The 16,183-nt window shown below is 38.1% G+C and overlaps 1 protein-coding gene across 8 annotated transcripts in view; it reads right to left on the bottom strand.

Moving 5' to 3' along the window:
* CDKL5 (cyclin dependent kinase like 5) overlaps positions 1 to 16,183 on the bottom strand; it is a 141,903-nt gene that overhangs the window by 92,673 nt on the left and 33,047 nt on the right. Inside the window, exon 2 of one of the 8 annotated variants that reach the window (XM_030019702.2) lies at positions 12,322 to 12,635. The exons of 6 other annotated variants lie outside the window; for them this stretch is intronic. The gene's annotated coding sequence lies outside the window, so the exon portion shown is untranslated. Of the gene's footprint in view, positions 1 to 95; positions 117 to 12,321; positions 12,636 to 16,183 lie in introns of those variants that run through there. One more of the 8 variants, XM_030019704.2, reaches the window with a different exon arrangement.

The following is a 16,183-nucleotide window of genomic DNA, read 5'->3' on the forward strand; positions in this document are numbered from 1 at the left end:
TCTTTGCACTGAGTACCATACAGGTCTGTTTTAATAAGTTGCCTGCTGGCTAGAATGATAACCCTTGCAGAAGAGGAAATCAGGCCATTCTTTACCTCTCAAAGGTTCTCAGTAAGGTAATAGCACTCATTCTCCTAACATCCCTTTCTGAGCCAGCCAGATTCACAGCACATCAGCAACTTACGAATTAAACCAACAGATCTCTGAGATGGTCTCAATGATACAATGGCATTCTAAAAACCACAGAGCCAATTCAGCAAAATGAAACACCATGAAATGAACAACAAATTAGTTTTACTCAATCCAGAACTATAATAGTGAGAGATTTAATATGAATGTAGTTGTTTTGCAATAGCATGTAAGGCTTATATGTAAAAACCAAAAACTGTATAAACATTCTGGGAATGAACGTACAGACTAATACAGCATTATGGTACCTGATCACTTACATTGAAATTAAAACAATGGGGAAAAACCCTGGCTCTTCCCCAACTCCTTTTCCCTTCATGACCATTAAGAATTCCAGAGCATCACCCAAAAGCATCCAACTTAACTACTCACTCCAAGGCCTCAATGCTAAAATAAAAATGCTATTCATTATTTCATAATCATCAATAGCTGGGTGGGGCAGTGGAAAGCACATTTTACATAGTTGATTTTAGTAGAGACATTTAGTCAGAATTCTAAAAAACTTGAGGTAGGCATTTGTCTTCACAAAATTTGGAGAAATAACACTCTGTTCTAGAAAAATACAGTTAGATTTGTATATCAGTATATTGTATACCAAGTATACAGTTCATTTCATATATCAAGACAGAAAGAAAACTATTTGCACTCTGCTGAAGTCAGTTACAAACTTCTAATTGACTTCAAAGTCATCCATTAGCTTTTAAACAAGCTTCTTGCCAGTAGGTAATATACCCCTCTTGCTCTCCTAAAACAAGAAGTAAACTTAATCTTTTTTTTTGTTTGTTTATTTGTTGATTATTTTTACTCACCAAGAAGATACAACTAAGAATTTCTAGAGGCTGGCTACATTTTCATCTGTTCACTAACAAAACAGCAGGTCAGTAAACAGATGTGAAGAACTTATATGGTATAAGTACCTGTCTTTGATGGTTCTGCATTAATCCAAACCCTGGCACATCTTCTGTTGTACCAGGTACACACATGAAAGGAAGCATTAACCACCTCTATTAGTCATGGTCTATCACTACTACAGCACCTTTCCTTCTCCTCCCCTTTATATGTATAGTTCTGGAGCTACAAGCACCTGATTCAGTGTTATGGCAGAATATACAAGTGACAGGGTTAAGAAAATAGTTGGAGAAATTTTTCTGGGTTTATTGATCCAGAACGCACCAGGAGTATTACATGGAATTACAGATTAGGAAGAACAAATTCAGTATTCGAACAGCTGTGAGGAAGAAGCTAGTAGTAATATTCTGACTTTAAGAATGGAGATGAAAAAAAAATACAATCATATTGCTAGTGAAGTTTTGCCAGTCTCACTCCTGCATTTGGAAAAAAGTTACTACTTGTTTTTCCACTTTATGGAGGGACAGTAGACCTTCTAATGGGACAAGGTTCTGGAGCAAGAGCCATCAAGGTTCATAATATAAAGAAACCCACAATGTGGAAGCTGAAAAAAAAAAGCTGAAGAAAAGATAAAAAGCAACAAGAACTTGCAATTAAGCAAGCCATTTTTCATACTCTGAGCTTCAATCTATCCTCCTCTGCTCATAAAAAAAAAAAAAAAGGAATGAAAAGAACAGCTGGTGAAAATAAGTACAAAATTTAGAAAACTGTCAAACTTGAACAAATTATGTAAAAGCAAAACACCAAGGTGGCTTGCATAAGCTCACAGGTTTTAAAATTTAGCTCCAGCAAGCTTTTTTTGACATTGCTAATATCATTGGAACTTGACTTCACTGCTGTTGGTTTTTGGAGGAGCTGTTTTGCCTTTTTTTTTTTTTTTTTAATCGCTGTTGATATACTGAAACCTGCAAACTCATCTGAATGAATTATACATCAAGGGAAGCCATCGTCGCATAACTGGCCTAAAAGGCAGCATGACTCCATGGCAGCAGGGCCAGGGGTGTGTGGGGGGGAAGAACCTGAAAGAAGTTCCCATCCTGCAGCAAGCACGCAACAAGGAAAAGGACTGAATCAGCTCCCAACTATTAAAGATACCTGTTTGGTTAAATTCCTAAAGGAAAACTGAGCTGGAAGACCAGGGCACCAATAAGTATTTGGTTTGGTTTATCTTGTTCTGTGAGTGCTCTTCCCTTTTGTACATAAGTACAGATTCAAAAATAAATCAGCTCATCCTGGATATATGAACTAGATTCACTTCTCAAGAGTTAAAACACAGGATTTATGAGCTTCTCTAACAGCTGTGGCCAACTCAAAAAGAGTGGGTGCTTAGCAGCATGCTTCTAAGACCATAGTGACAAATAAGCAGACTGATTATCAAAGCGTTGAGCACAAAAGCAGCTCCCATGAGTCATAACAGAAGGACAGGAAAGACAATTTTGCTTCCATTTTAGTCTTCCTCTCCAGTAAGAACCTTAACAAATACGTCTATTGTAGGTATGACAGCTTCTTACGCAGTTTATGCTGGTCCTTACGCATGCTGGGCAGTCTTCACCGTACCTGTAGCAGCTCTGAAGAAAAACAACCAGTGTTCAGAGGATAACACTCTCAACAGCAACCTGTTAAATCCAAAGCCTTTGCAGTTTCATCTGGCACAAGCAGCCTGACAGTTGCGCATTCACTCTATCAAATAGAAGTGCCCAACATTTGTAGTTGAAGTAAAAGCACACTTCTGCTTACCGAGATACCATTAGGCAGAGGTAGGCAAGAAAAAAAATTGTTTTCTTTTTTTTTTTTAATAGATAAAAGAAGATCTTATTTCTTAACAGAATATCTTTCTGTCGAAGAAGCTAATATTTCTTTATCTGACACAATATTTGTAGTAGTCTCCTTAGAAGTTGGTTCTTTCATTTTAATCTTTCCTTCTCTCTTCTCAGAACACCAGTCTCCAGTAATATCCTATATTCATTTGTCATGTTGCTTACTATTTAGTCCCATATTATCTTTGACAATCTGCCATGGACTTTAAATCCCCCGGCTATAAAATAATATTCCAGGCACAGCTTTTTCATCTCTAATAATTACCAAAAAAGCTACTATTTTCAAAGAGTTACACGTTAGGACTCACTTTGTGACTCAATTCCCACATTTGTGTTTGAAGATTCATGCTTAGAAAGAAGGAGAAAAAAAAAAAGCGTTGAGCATAAAAGTCTTTACCACAAAAAAAAAAAAAAAAAAAAAAAAAAAAAAAGCACACATTCAAAGTCCTGAGCAGAGGGAGGGAGATCCTGGCCAAGAAAAGTACAATATATTATCTTTAAGGGAACATGTTAGAAGCACTGAGCAGCCAGTCAATTGAAGGACTGCTCTAAAGTTTGAGCTCAGCAGGGTATTTGTGGAAAGAAAGGGCCTCTCGAGTTCCTCCATCATGCTCTCCAGTCCCTCTGTTCTCTGGCAGCCTACTGTCAAAAGCACACTGCTAGGTTCCTCTCCACAATGGCAGCAACCACTAACTGTGCCCCAGCAATCCTATACTGCCATGCTGTCAGCAGGCTGAACAACAGATGCAGAAGACCTGGCCACTTAGAAAAAGTCCTCTGTTGCATTTCTAACTGGATCAGCCACCTAATCTTTCATACCTGCATACACAAAGCATACTGGTGATTTAAAAAGACTGTCTCCTAACAAATAAAGACCGAAATTTTTCTAATCTCACAAACTTTCTCCCTCCTACCAACCCAGTTTTGTCTTCATTGTTCTAAAAATAACTCCCATTCACATTCTGAAAGTCAGATGTTCCTCTCTGCACTGGCTTTGGCTGGGATGAAGCTTCCTCATAAGAGACAGAAAAGTAAAGGTGAATATAAAGTATTTATAAATAGCAAATGAATGCTGAAACTAAATTCTGTGGGCATTCTAATGCAGATCAAAATAACCACAATGACTACTCTTCCTTGTAATCTTCAAGCATATCATTAAATACAGATTACTGGTTCACTGTCTGAAGCAAAAAAAAAAAAAAACAAAACAAAAAAAAAAACAAAAGAAAACAAAAAAAACCAAGAAATCACTTTTTCCTTTAAAAGGACATAGGAAAGATATGGAACAACCATAAAAATATGAGGTGGAAGCCCCCAAAATGTAATAAATTAGTAAGAAAATACAATATATGCAAATGAATAGAATTATATTCTAATTACACTATAAAAATTATTTAGCATTTTTTCTTGATGCATTTTCCAGCAAATAGTCAGAGGCATTGTATTTAAATAACACCAGTCCAGCTTTTACAAAGTTAACCTTGCAAAGAATGCCATCAAAGGTTTTCAATAAAGGACAAAAAGAAGCCATTCAATTACTAACTGTCCTAACAGCCAAAGACAGGTCATTTCAAGAATAAATTCACAATTGCATACAAGCACACGTGCAGGAAACATATTTAAAGAAACAACTCAAAGGCTTTTCATTATTGGTTCTTCGTTCACAAAGTCATTACAAGTGATGAAAACACATGATGGGCAAATGGTGTACAGTGGGGGATTTGGGGGGGGGAGCATTGGGGATTTTTATTTATTTTTTGGGGGGGGTTGTTTTGTTTTTTTTTTTCTTTAATCAGAAAAAGACTCTAACTCCATCAATCTCAAAGCAGGTTGCTTCAAAAAGCCCAAAGAAATTGAAACCTATAGAAACATCTCTCCATACGAAGTTTCACCTGAATTTGAAGATACTGTTATTTCAGTGTGTGAAAGTCTATTACAAGACATTTGCTCCAATTTTACAGATTTCAGAGGTAACAGAGATAACTTCTTAGATTTTTTTATTTATGATGTCCATTATCAGAGTAACTGAACATTAACCATGTTTAAATAAAAGGTGAGTTTTGCCACCCTTTCTAGTTGAAAAAACCTGTTAAACTTACACAGGTGAATAAATGAATTAAGTGAAACCCAAGTCAAGAATACCAATCTCCAAAGTGGCTCAGACTGCATTAAGACCTTATGACTGTTATAATAAACTGAAGTTCAATAAAAAAGATTCACATTCCAGATAAAGAAGAAAAAAAAATTCCCAACAATCCCACTCAATTAACATAAGCTTCCTTGAAACAGAGGATGAAAGCTTTGAGTCTTCTGGAATGCAGTGCCACAGAAGCAGCTGAAGCAACGTATCAGGTACCAAGGGCAATTCTAGCTAGGACTCTGAACATTAAACTGAAAACCCTGAAATAAACTTTGTGTTCAGTGCAAATCCACTGCAGAGAAAGTACAGCAAGAGAGCAACCAACTTGTGCTGTTATGACAGATGCCCTCATGCTGAGCCACCGAGAACACCTTCAGGCAGGGGAACTTCAGTCTGCTACGTAAATTACTGCAAACATATTTGGAAGACGTATTAAGGTGACCAGGTCAATTTGCAAAATGTGTAAACAGCTTTCCAGTGGAGAAGAAAAATACAGAAACAAAACCACAAATTTAATTTAGTGATCTCATCTAAAAGCAGCAAAAATCAACTTGAAAATAGTCAAGCAAAAGCAACAAAGACCAGAATATTATCGTTTGCACAAGATCATATGCTTATCTCCACCACTGCTAACTGCATCAGTGAATGGATACTGATGAAGAGTTCATCAGTATAGTATCCAAGAAAAAACATGCTGGGAGCAACACTTACTCATAATCATTTATGTACCATTTGTTTTACCTAAACAAAAAATTTAAGTTCTATTGACATTATAGTGAAACTGGGTGGTGGTAGGGAAAACAGGCTGTTGTGATTTTTATCTGCTTTTGAATATTTGTACTCAAAAATCTCTTCAACTATCAAAAGATCCACTTTCATCTCCTACAGCATGAAATAAAACTACTACAACCAGGATAGTTAAGAGCTTGGCAGCTTAAAAATTATAAAATCTAGTGGTTGTGGATTTAAAAATGATGACAGCATTAGCAGTCCTTTTTCAGAAAGAACCAAGTGAGCCACCACAGTGCTTCAGACAGCAAAGTTGCAAGTGAACTCCAAGTTGAAGACACATACTTGTATTAATGTTACAACGCAGGGGGCAGTTCTGCTACAAGGAAACTGGTAGAAGAATTACCTTCAATAAAGATGAAAGGTAACTGAGAAACTGGGAACGTAATTATAAAGGGCTGACAGTCTGCCGTACTGTACGGACTATCCAAGGATTAAGGTGGATCACAGCAAGGCTGAATGCGAACCCTGCAACCAAGCTTGGAGCACTGGAGAGACTTACTCCCTTAAAGAGACTGTTTGAGAAAACTACTGAAATTCACAGAATACTTCCCCCTGTATACCTTTCCCCTTACACTATGAATTCAAAAAATTATTTGCCATTTCTAAACTTTGTATCTCTAATTCTATATTAGAACAGATGAGATTCTGATTATTGTTTTATTTCACAAACTTAAAGGACTCCAAAACCCTATTATGAAACTGCATTGGGTTTGCATGGCAAGGTTTTGGTAGAAGCGTGGGGCTACAGGGTTGGCTTCTGTAAGAAGCTGCTAGAAACTTCCCCCATGTCCAACAGAGCCAATGCCAGTCGGCTCCAAGACGGACCCGCCTCTGGCCAAAGCTGAGCCCGTCAGCAACAGTGGTAGTGCCTCTGGGAGAACATATTTAAGAAGGGGGGGGGGGGGGAAACTGCTGCGCAACAGCAGCTGGAAGACAGGAGTGAGAATATGTGAGAGGAACAACCCTCCTCCAAGGTGGGTGAAGGAGGGGGAGGAGGTGCTCCAGGCGCCGGAGCAGAGATTCCCCTGCAGCCCGTGGTGGGGAAGACCATGGTGAGGCAGGCTGTCCCCCTGCAGCCCAGGGAGGTCCATGGTGGAGCAGATCTCCACCTGCAGCCTGTGGAGGACCCCACGCCAGAGCAGGTGGGTGCCCAAAGGAGACTGTGACCCCGTGGGAAGCCTGCGCTGGACCAGGTTCCTGGCAGGACCTGTGGCCCCGTGTAGAGAGGAGCCCACACCGGAGCAGGTTTGCTGGCAGGACTTGTGATCCCATGGGGGACCCATGCTGGAGCAGTCTGTGCCTGAAAGACTGCAGCTCATGGAAGGCACCCACATTGGAACAGTTCATGAAGAACTGCAGCCTGTGGGAAGGATCCATGCTGGAGAAGTTCATGGAGACCTGTCTCCCGTGGGGGGGAGCCCATGCTGGAGCAGGGGAAAAGGGCAAGGAGGAAGGAGCAGCAAAGATGTGTGACAAACTGACCGCAACCCCCATTCCCCGTCCCCCTGCGCTGCTGGGCAGGAGGAGGCAGAGAAAACTCGAGTGAAGCTGTGCCCAGGAAGAAGGGAGGGGTGGGGGGAAGATGTTTTAAGATTTGGTTTTATTTCTCATTACCCTACTCTGATTTTATTGGTAATAAATTAAACTAATTTCCCCAAGTCAAGTCTCTCTTGCCCATGATGGTAATTGGTGAGTGATCTCTCCCTGTCCTTACCTTGACCCATGAGCCTTTAATTATATTTTCTCTCCCCTGTCCAGCCTTGTCGGGGAGTGATAGAGCAGCTTTGGTGGGTACCTGGTGTCCAGCCAGGGTCAACCTACCACAGAAACCTAATTGCAAAGACTTTTAATTGCTTATGATGTTCACTTTCCCTATTCTGTTTATTTCAACTGTTAGATGCATTCTTGGGTCTTGTCTTTAATTAGATGTTAAGCTCTTTGATAAGGAAACTTTTTTGCTATATTGAAGGCCTCTGGGTGTTGTTATAAAATAACATACAAAGATGTAACGTTTGAAACCACGCTGTGGTACTGCTTCTTTGCATGAACAGAATTGCTGTGGTAAAATGTGAGTCTTGAGGTAAATGAAAGTCTCGCCAGATGACTCAGGAAAAAACTTCAAAAACATTGGGGGCAATTTGATTCATCCCTGGAAACAGGATGTGGTAATAATTTTATTTTTTTTTTTAATAATAAACAACGCTGTTGCAATGCCAGCCTCCATAATGACTTTAAAAAATAAAATCAAGTAATAGCTTCTCTTGCTATTTCAGCGTAGTGGTTTCCATTTAATAGCTAAAAGAAAAAAAAATATTTTAAATCTCACATGACATGAAAACTATCCTCGTAATTAAAAGTATGAATGTTCACACAAACTTTCTTAACACAAATGTAGCCTGTACTTGTTCTATGCCTTCATCCACCACCATCAAAATACTGGCATAACATACATATCCAACAAGCCACGCTTCACTAGTGTTTTTGTCAAGAAGTTTAGTATTTAAAATAAAAGCCCAGTGAAAGAATGTCATGGCCCTAGCCAACATTATTATTCTGGCAAAAATGTCTCTTAACTAAATAGAAGAGTTTTCTACTGAAAGGCATGAGCTACGTTGAAAAAAAAGAGGTGAAAGACTAGTATTTACAAGTTAGTCACTATAATCTAAAGTGAAGAATCATCCAGATTAAAAGTTTATGTATCAATGGAAAAATATTTAAATGTAAATAGGAAATGGCAGGTGCATGGCCTTTCTCCCAAGCAGACTGCTTCACAAGTGCCAACAGAGCTTCTCTCTCGTATGCTGACGGCTTCTTGCATGGAAGATTCCCATGGCAGCAAAAGCATGTCTGGATATGTAAGTGACCCAAAAGAGGACCTGAAAAACAGGTCTTGAGAAAAGAGATGCATCTAAACAGTAAACAATGTTGGTAGGCCTACCAAAGGAAAGGTAATAAAAAAAGCTCATAATCCTGATTTTCATCCTTCATGTGTTTCTCTATCCTTTGAGTCTTCTAAGTTTAATTATACAGTGGGGAGGGTGGGGGGAGGAAAAGGGAAAAAAGAGGGAAGGCAATGCCCCTGGCAAAGGGGAAGAAGGGTGGGTGAGGGAGGAAGGGAAGGGAAGCTACTCCAGGGCATCATGGAAGACAACAGTGAAAGGCTGGCATACAGGGAAGTTTTGGAATGAAAGAAAAGAGGAAAACAAAAATCTAAGGAGAAGATGCTTCAGGCATGAGCAATGAGTTCATCATGAGATTTGAGATTTATATTAGCTTACAAAAAAAAAATACAGACTTGCAGCACCCAAAAAAAAGTCAATATTTGCATAACTGACTTTCCTGTTTCTAATGTATCTACTTACTTCTTGCACAAATAGTCTTGTAACATTAAGGGAAATAGAAGTAATTTGGGAGATCTGAACACAAAAGTCTACTCCCAGCAAATCATTATTATTTATTCCCTGTAAAAGGAAAGTAAAAAAACCTAAGAAAATAAGGGCTGGCAACAGTATAGGGCATGCCATGTCTCAGAAGACTAAAAAGAACTTCCTGAAGTTCAGTTATACCTAGTGATGGGAGCTGCTAGGGAGCTTCTGAAGTGAAAGACTTCAAATCAGAAAGATGAAACAGCTGTCTCTTGCTTGCAGGAAGCAAGTTGTACAAAACCATACACACATAATGACAGGCCTAAATATTGGTCATCAAGAAACTGGATCTGAATGGGCGCATATAGAGACATTTCATCATCCACCACAGGCAGTAATCACAAAGGAGCAGCACACCGATCCCGTGCCTAACCCAGCACAAGCAACCAGAGAAGCTACTGCCCAACAGGTAGGGAGACAATATGTAAGATTACAGTTTTAACTGCACCATATTATTTCTTTCCACTAACATTCTTTTTGTGCCTTTCTAACATTGGAAGAGTAATCTCCACTTTCCTTTGTAATCCAGGTAGAACGCGGGATACACTATTTACTCAGACAAAAGATCAGAAATAATTCTTGTCATCTGCTTCAGATTATACCACTTTCTTTGCTGCTGAGACTGCATACTAAACCAATTTAAATGCAATTTTAACACTTACGCCTCTTGTGGTGCTAGATACCCATTTCCTATTCCCATCTACATGTATCTCAAAAAACTGCAACCCAACCAAACCCAACCCACCAAAACACCAATTTACAGAGCTGAACACCTACTGCTAGAGAGAGATTTTTGTAATGTATAGGACACATCTCTTCCACCCCCAATGAACAGAACTAAAAGACAATCAAGTAGTGTAAGAGTCTCCATCCTGAGCTGGAATTTCAAACATGGATGTTAAATGCATTTCATGGTCTATTTGCATCCATTTTTCAACTGATCAAAATACTTAGTAGTTTAGAATAACTCAATTTCTCTGCTTGCATGCTCAGTTTTTTTTAAAAAAGCAAAATACTTTCAAGACAATTTGCACAACAGCATTTTGCAACAAAAAACAGCTAAAGTATTTTTTCCCACTGCAAGGTATTTACCAGACTGCAGTAATTCTCTTAGCACTTTTAAGGCTTGAAACACACCTTCTGTTGAATGCTATGAGTCAGTTTTAATGATGGTGTTATGTGCTATTGCTCTGTAGCTTATGCAAGAGAATGAATTTGCATTAAGCACCCAACTTTAGAAGCCACCTTCTCTTCTCCATTGTTAATACTGAATAATGGTAAAAAATAGGCTATGTTCCCTGCCTGCTTTCTTATTGTTTTAAAAGAATAAATCTAATTAGCTGCCTGTAATGTAAAATGGTCATAAAATTTGTTATTGTCACCTTATGGATATGTACTTTTTTTTTTGCAGAAAGACAGTATACAGAAAAAAATATAAAGAATAATGACAGTTTTCATATTTAATGAAATTTCAAAGTTTTAGTCAAGTGTTGCCTGATTAGTGTTGTTATTCTCCCTTACCCTGCTCACAGGAGACATTACAGTACCTTTAAATTACTTCATCTGGAAGAAAACTAACAGTTAACTTCACATGGAGGAGGATAAAACAGTCCAACATGCCAATTCAAGGGAGAAAAAAAAAAAAAAAAAAGGAGGGAGTAAAAATTATCAACTAGTTTATAGATTAACTTTTGAAGACTGTCACTGCTGTCATTGGGGGGAGTATGCAATAGCTTTGCCTTTTTCAAGGAATTTAACAAGAAAAAGTTAATACTCCGACATCTCTTGTTATCATGGGTCTTTTAGTCCAAACAATGGTCCAATCTAAAAATGCTTTTCTTTCGTTTGCTTTGTCCCCTCGTTTAAAATCCCCCAAGCCCCGCAACTCCCTAGAACAGTACGTTATACTTACATTGGGGCTTTTTTTTTTTTTTAATTGAAAACATGATTACACTTTGCTCAGCTTGACGAAATGAGGGTTTGGCCAATTTGTTCCTAGAAATACGACTGGCAAGTTTTGTAACTGGTTCTCATGCAAACCAATGGCCAAAACCCCTCACAAATACACCCCCAAGTACTATACAGACATACAAAATTAATGCGGTTTATCTCTACATATACACACAGAGAAATGTACATGTGCATGCACCTACTTCTAATGACAGGGGACAATTCCTCCTTCTAGTAAATTTCTTTTCTTACAACTTCAGTTAAATGATCACATTTCTTTTTGTTATTGAAAGTGAATATGAATAAATTGGATTACTGCTTCCACTCTACTTTCTAGAAATGAATCATATATAACCTAAAAGCTTCCTCCAAATCAAAACTTACTCTCTTTTTAGCACTTTTAAACAGATCTCAAGTTGCCCAAGCAAGAAAAATATCATTTATTTCATATTTTTAGTATAAGCTCACAAGCTGAACTACAGAAGAATGAAGAAAGGGTCTGATCAATATCTTCCTCCATGGTTGGAAGATCTGCTATAAAAGGCTAAGCCATTACAGTAATAAATGACACTTTTTCAGTGCAGAAAAAGCACCAAGAAAATCAAGAGAAAACCAGATCCCACACACACCTGTGGACTGGAAAACTGATAACACACAACTGCTTTCTGAAAGCTGTACATAGAAAACACTTGCAAAATAAAGCAACACTTTGGACCAAAGAAATTACACATTTACAAACCTATAAACATAGCACCATATGAATTAACAAACGAACTGCACCTGCATGAAGGTTTAACAGGTACACGGATCACACCACGATTTGCTAGAATCTGAGTAGCAGGTAAGATTTGCCCAGCGTACTGGAGAACAATATTCACTTTAACAATGACAACTGTAAGGAAAAGGTTAACTGTCTCCAGCACTAAAAGAGGCAATTCCTCAAAACATGAAGACTGTCGTTATTGCCTTGAGATGTGAAAGCAGATTATACTGCCATTTTTATTAATTTGCAATTAAAAACAGAGATGCAAAATCTAATACCATTCTCATCTTTTTTGGGCGTGTGAGGAGGAGGTATCAGCCCTTTTCTTTTACTTACGTAAAAGCAAGCCTTCTCTTTTTTTTTTTATTCCCTTAGAAGAACTTCTCCTTATAGTACTTGAATCTGCTCCAATAATAAACTCTCAATTCACTTCAGAAAGATATTCTAGCTCTTGAAGTTCAATTAATTGGGGGTGGGGGGGAGGAATCCATCAGCACATTTTCCAAGTATTAGAAACTTGTTTCTTGGCAAGCTGAGAACTTGTCCAACTGAGAACTTAAATAATTTTGTACCCTTAGCTCCAGCGGTGGTGAAATGCAACGATCTTATTTCTAATTCAGCCTGTAAGCAGCAGCAGCAGCTAAGTAACACTAGAAATAGAACATGGAATGTGGTTAACTTCAGCCATTCTGTAAGACTCCCCAGCATACATTAACACATACATCCATCACACAACAAAAAGGTTAGCAAAATATTTAATCCAAGATTCACAGATATTCATACTGGAAACAAAAGCAACTATTTTAAGTCTGCTGAAAGAAGTGTGGATGGACTTTTTCTAAATAAGGTTATGTTAATTTATGTTCAGTATACAGTTTTATTAATAATTAAAAAATGGAATGTCAAATGTCATTATTAAGAAGGCAAATATATTTACACCCAAAAACCTGAAGCAATATCTTGCAATACTTGATTCCCAAAGCAGAAGTAAAAGATTTCTTATCTTCACCCACTTTTTAAATGCACCATGTCATCAAAAATAGTTTGCATCCTCCTCTTTTGTACAAGAAAAGGGAAATCCCCTTCCCAGACACACTGTACACAGGCAAGCTCTCCTCAAAGCTGTTTGTAAACTTGGGTCTACTTCCTCAGCAAACATACCAAAATGAATGTTTAGTAAAAATAAAAAGGAGAAATAGTATTTAACCCTGTCTGAAGCATCCAATTAAAGTGGCAAACCACTAAACTTTCAAAGTTCAAGAATTTAAGAGACTAAAAGTTTAGGCATAATAAAACACTTATTTTAGTTGTAACAGAGGCACTGTCAAGCACCTACTAAGAAAGGTAATTCATACAAAATCCCAGAGCTAATTTAATTGATGTCCTTTTAGCAGTTCTTTGCCCGATGTAAATTTATTCAGCTTAGTTTATGTAAACAGTTTGGACACAGAATGTGCCAGTTTGAATTTGGCAAGGAAAAACATGCTTTTAATACGTAAAGCCTGATTTATTTTCATTTCTAACCTAATTAGTTAAAAATAAGTTTGTGATGGTAGATTTACACTAAACTAAAAATCAAGGTTTTCCCCAATAACATTTATACAATATTTAAAGGTATCAAGAATATTTTAAAGACAAATCTACTGCCATGAGAAGTCAAATCTGTCTAGTACTGAAAATATTCTTTATAGTAAGAGTATGTAAACTACTTGGGAAAAGTCTACAAACCAAAGCCACCACAAAATAAAGCATCAGCCACTGGTGTTCCATTCCAGTTCATTCACAGGCACAGAACTACAGCATTCACTATCCTCACTAGCAAGCTACCTACTGACAAGAGTAAGGACCCCAGCACCCATGCCCTGCCAAACTGTATGACCATGTTGATCTTGAAACACCATTTCTCCTCACTCACAGAGCTTCAAGTACAAACAAAAAAACCCCAAGATTACTTCAGTTTTTCTTTCAGATCTAATCCAAGTCAGTTTTTGAGGTGATATTTTTCATCCTCAAAAAAACCCCTTCTCAAAGAGTGTTACACCAACTCTGCACATAAATCAGGAAGAGACCACTGAAAACTGAAGAGCGAAGCACAGCTGTGTCACTAGAGGCTCTAATGTCTATTAAATTTCACACAGAAATGAAGCCAAAACCTTGACAAGCCTTCAATTAACACCGATCAATTAACTTGCACATAGCAACTCAAGACAACAGGAAGTAAGAGCACAAGGCTCTAGTCCTCTCCATTGTCTTCTTCACTAGACACCCAGGGTCTCAGTCCCAACATCCTACTAGGGCTCTAACCTCCTCATCAAAAAGAGTTGCTGCAGTAACAAAAACCAACTTCAGGAACTGAGCTCAGAGGAGCCATACAATCTTAATATTCCCTCAAGTAAGTTACTTTTAAAGTGAAATAGAAACAGATGCTTTGGCTGGTGGGAGTACAACAGTAGTCGAGTCTTACAGCACCTTTAGAGATACTGTCCAATCTAATCTCATGTCATTAGGGCACAACAGGTTACAATCCATCATTTCGGTAAAATAGCCATGCACATTTTCCCCACAGGAAACCAGGAAAGTCCTTCTAGTTCTGTGCACATGTAGATACAAGAAAAGGAAAAACAGCAGCGAGACCACACTAGAAAAATGTCAGTCTGCCAAGGACATCTTCACTAGGAGTAAAACACGTATCTATGCTTAAGATTGTTAACCACAATACTGAGTTTCAACAACTCGCCTGATCTGAAAAGAATAGAAGACTCAGGTAAGTTTTTACAGCTGGAAGGAAGGAATCAACATTTGCTAAAGGCCTGGCTTCCAGAAAAGCTACACCTACACTGAGCTTCTCTTTCAACAAGTAACTTAGACCAGTGTGCTTTTCAACACTCAGGTTATTTGGCATCAGTGTGTAAACCAGCAACACTCAAACGTACTACCTTAATTAAAAATGCTCACCTTTATAACATGTAATTTAATTCACTGGAAAGCACTCACCAATTTACTAACCAGCTTCTAAACACCCATAATTGAAGCTGCAAGTATCAGCTTTCATATAATAAACTCTTGACACCACATAACTTGTCAGACAGTAGAAGCAAAGGTGCAAGAAACTCTAGATATATCAACCAAGTGTTAGCAGCCAGAAATGCACCACTTTATATATACAGTATATCTTTTTATACACACATATATATTTATAAAAATGTATACATACTATATAGTATACATAGTTATAAGGCAAAATAATAGTAGAGAAAATGTAAAGAAGCATTTGCTTTGAGAATGTCTGGATGGCATACCAATAACCACACCCAGCCTGTAAAAACAAAAAACTGGTTTCCAGAAGTGAGCCGCAGAGCTATGAAGAAAAAGGTGCACCAGAGTAGAATCACAGAATAATCCTGACTGGAAGGGACCAGAGGAGGTGCCTGGTCTGCTCTTGTTCGAAGCCAGACAAAGGCATTCAGTCAGGTTGCTCAGGACTTAGTCTACAATCCTTTTAGGATTGCAGAGCATTTATAACAAGACAAGCTAGGATGACATGATGACAGAAGTGCTTTGCCTGTAGTATCTGAAGCAAAAAAAATAATCCTCTATCACATTTACACCCAAATCAGTAACAAGAAAACAATCCACACAAAACCCAAACCAAATCAACAAATTTAAGAGTGCAAGGATGAGCAGATAATTATTCAACAGTCTCAAGGGAGCTTCTGTACTGAACACTCTTGTATTCACACATTTACATTTAACAAAAAGCTCATTCGGCCGCCCAAAGTTTGTTAGGTTTTTGTTGTTTAGGTTTTTTTAATTGTTGCCACTATCTCCCAATATCATACCATCCTATTACAACAGGTCTATGCTAAGAAAACTGAAGTCTACGAACGGAATTCTAAGTTTCATTCCATCTCCTCCTCTTAAAAGCTTGTCTAACGGCACCCAATTAGTCCTGAAAAATCTCTAAAGGAAAATCAAGATTTTCTTCTCTGCAGTGAACTGAAATGGAATCTCATCTCTTTTCTTTAGCGTCCTTCTGGCCAATGAGCTGCTTTTTTGCACTCAGGTAAGACCTCAGTAGTCGACTGGGAACCCCTCCAAGCCTGCAAATCAAGATGCAGAAAGGAAAGATGCTTGTCAGTCCCCAAAATTACCGTTTTACCCTGTCCTTACTTGGGTTCTCCTGTTTAAATGAGTTCAG

Source organism: Aquila chrysaetos, chromosome 7, assembly GCF_900496995.4.
Source record: "Aquila chrysaetos chrysaetos chromosome 7, bAquChr1.4, whole genome shotgun sequence".
Lineage (NCBI taxonomy): Eukaryota > Metazoa > Chordata > Aves > Accipitriformes > Accipitridae > Aquila > Aquila chrysaetos.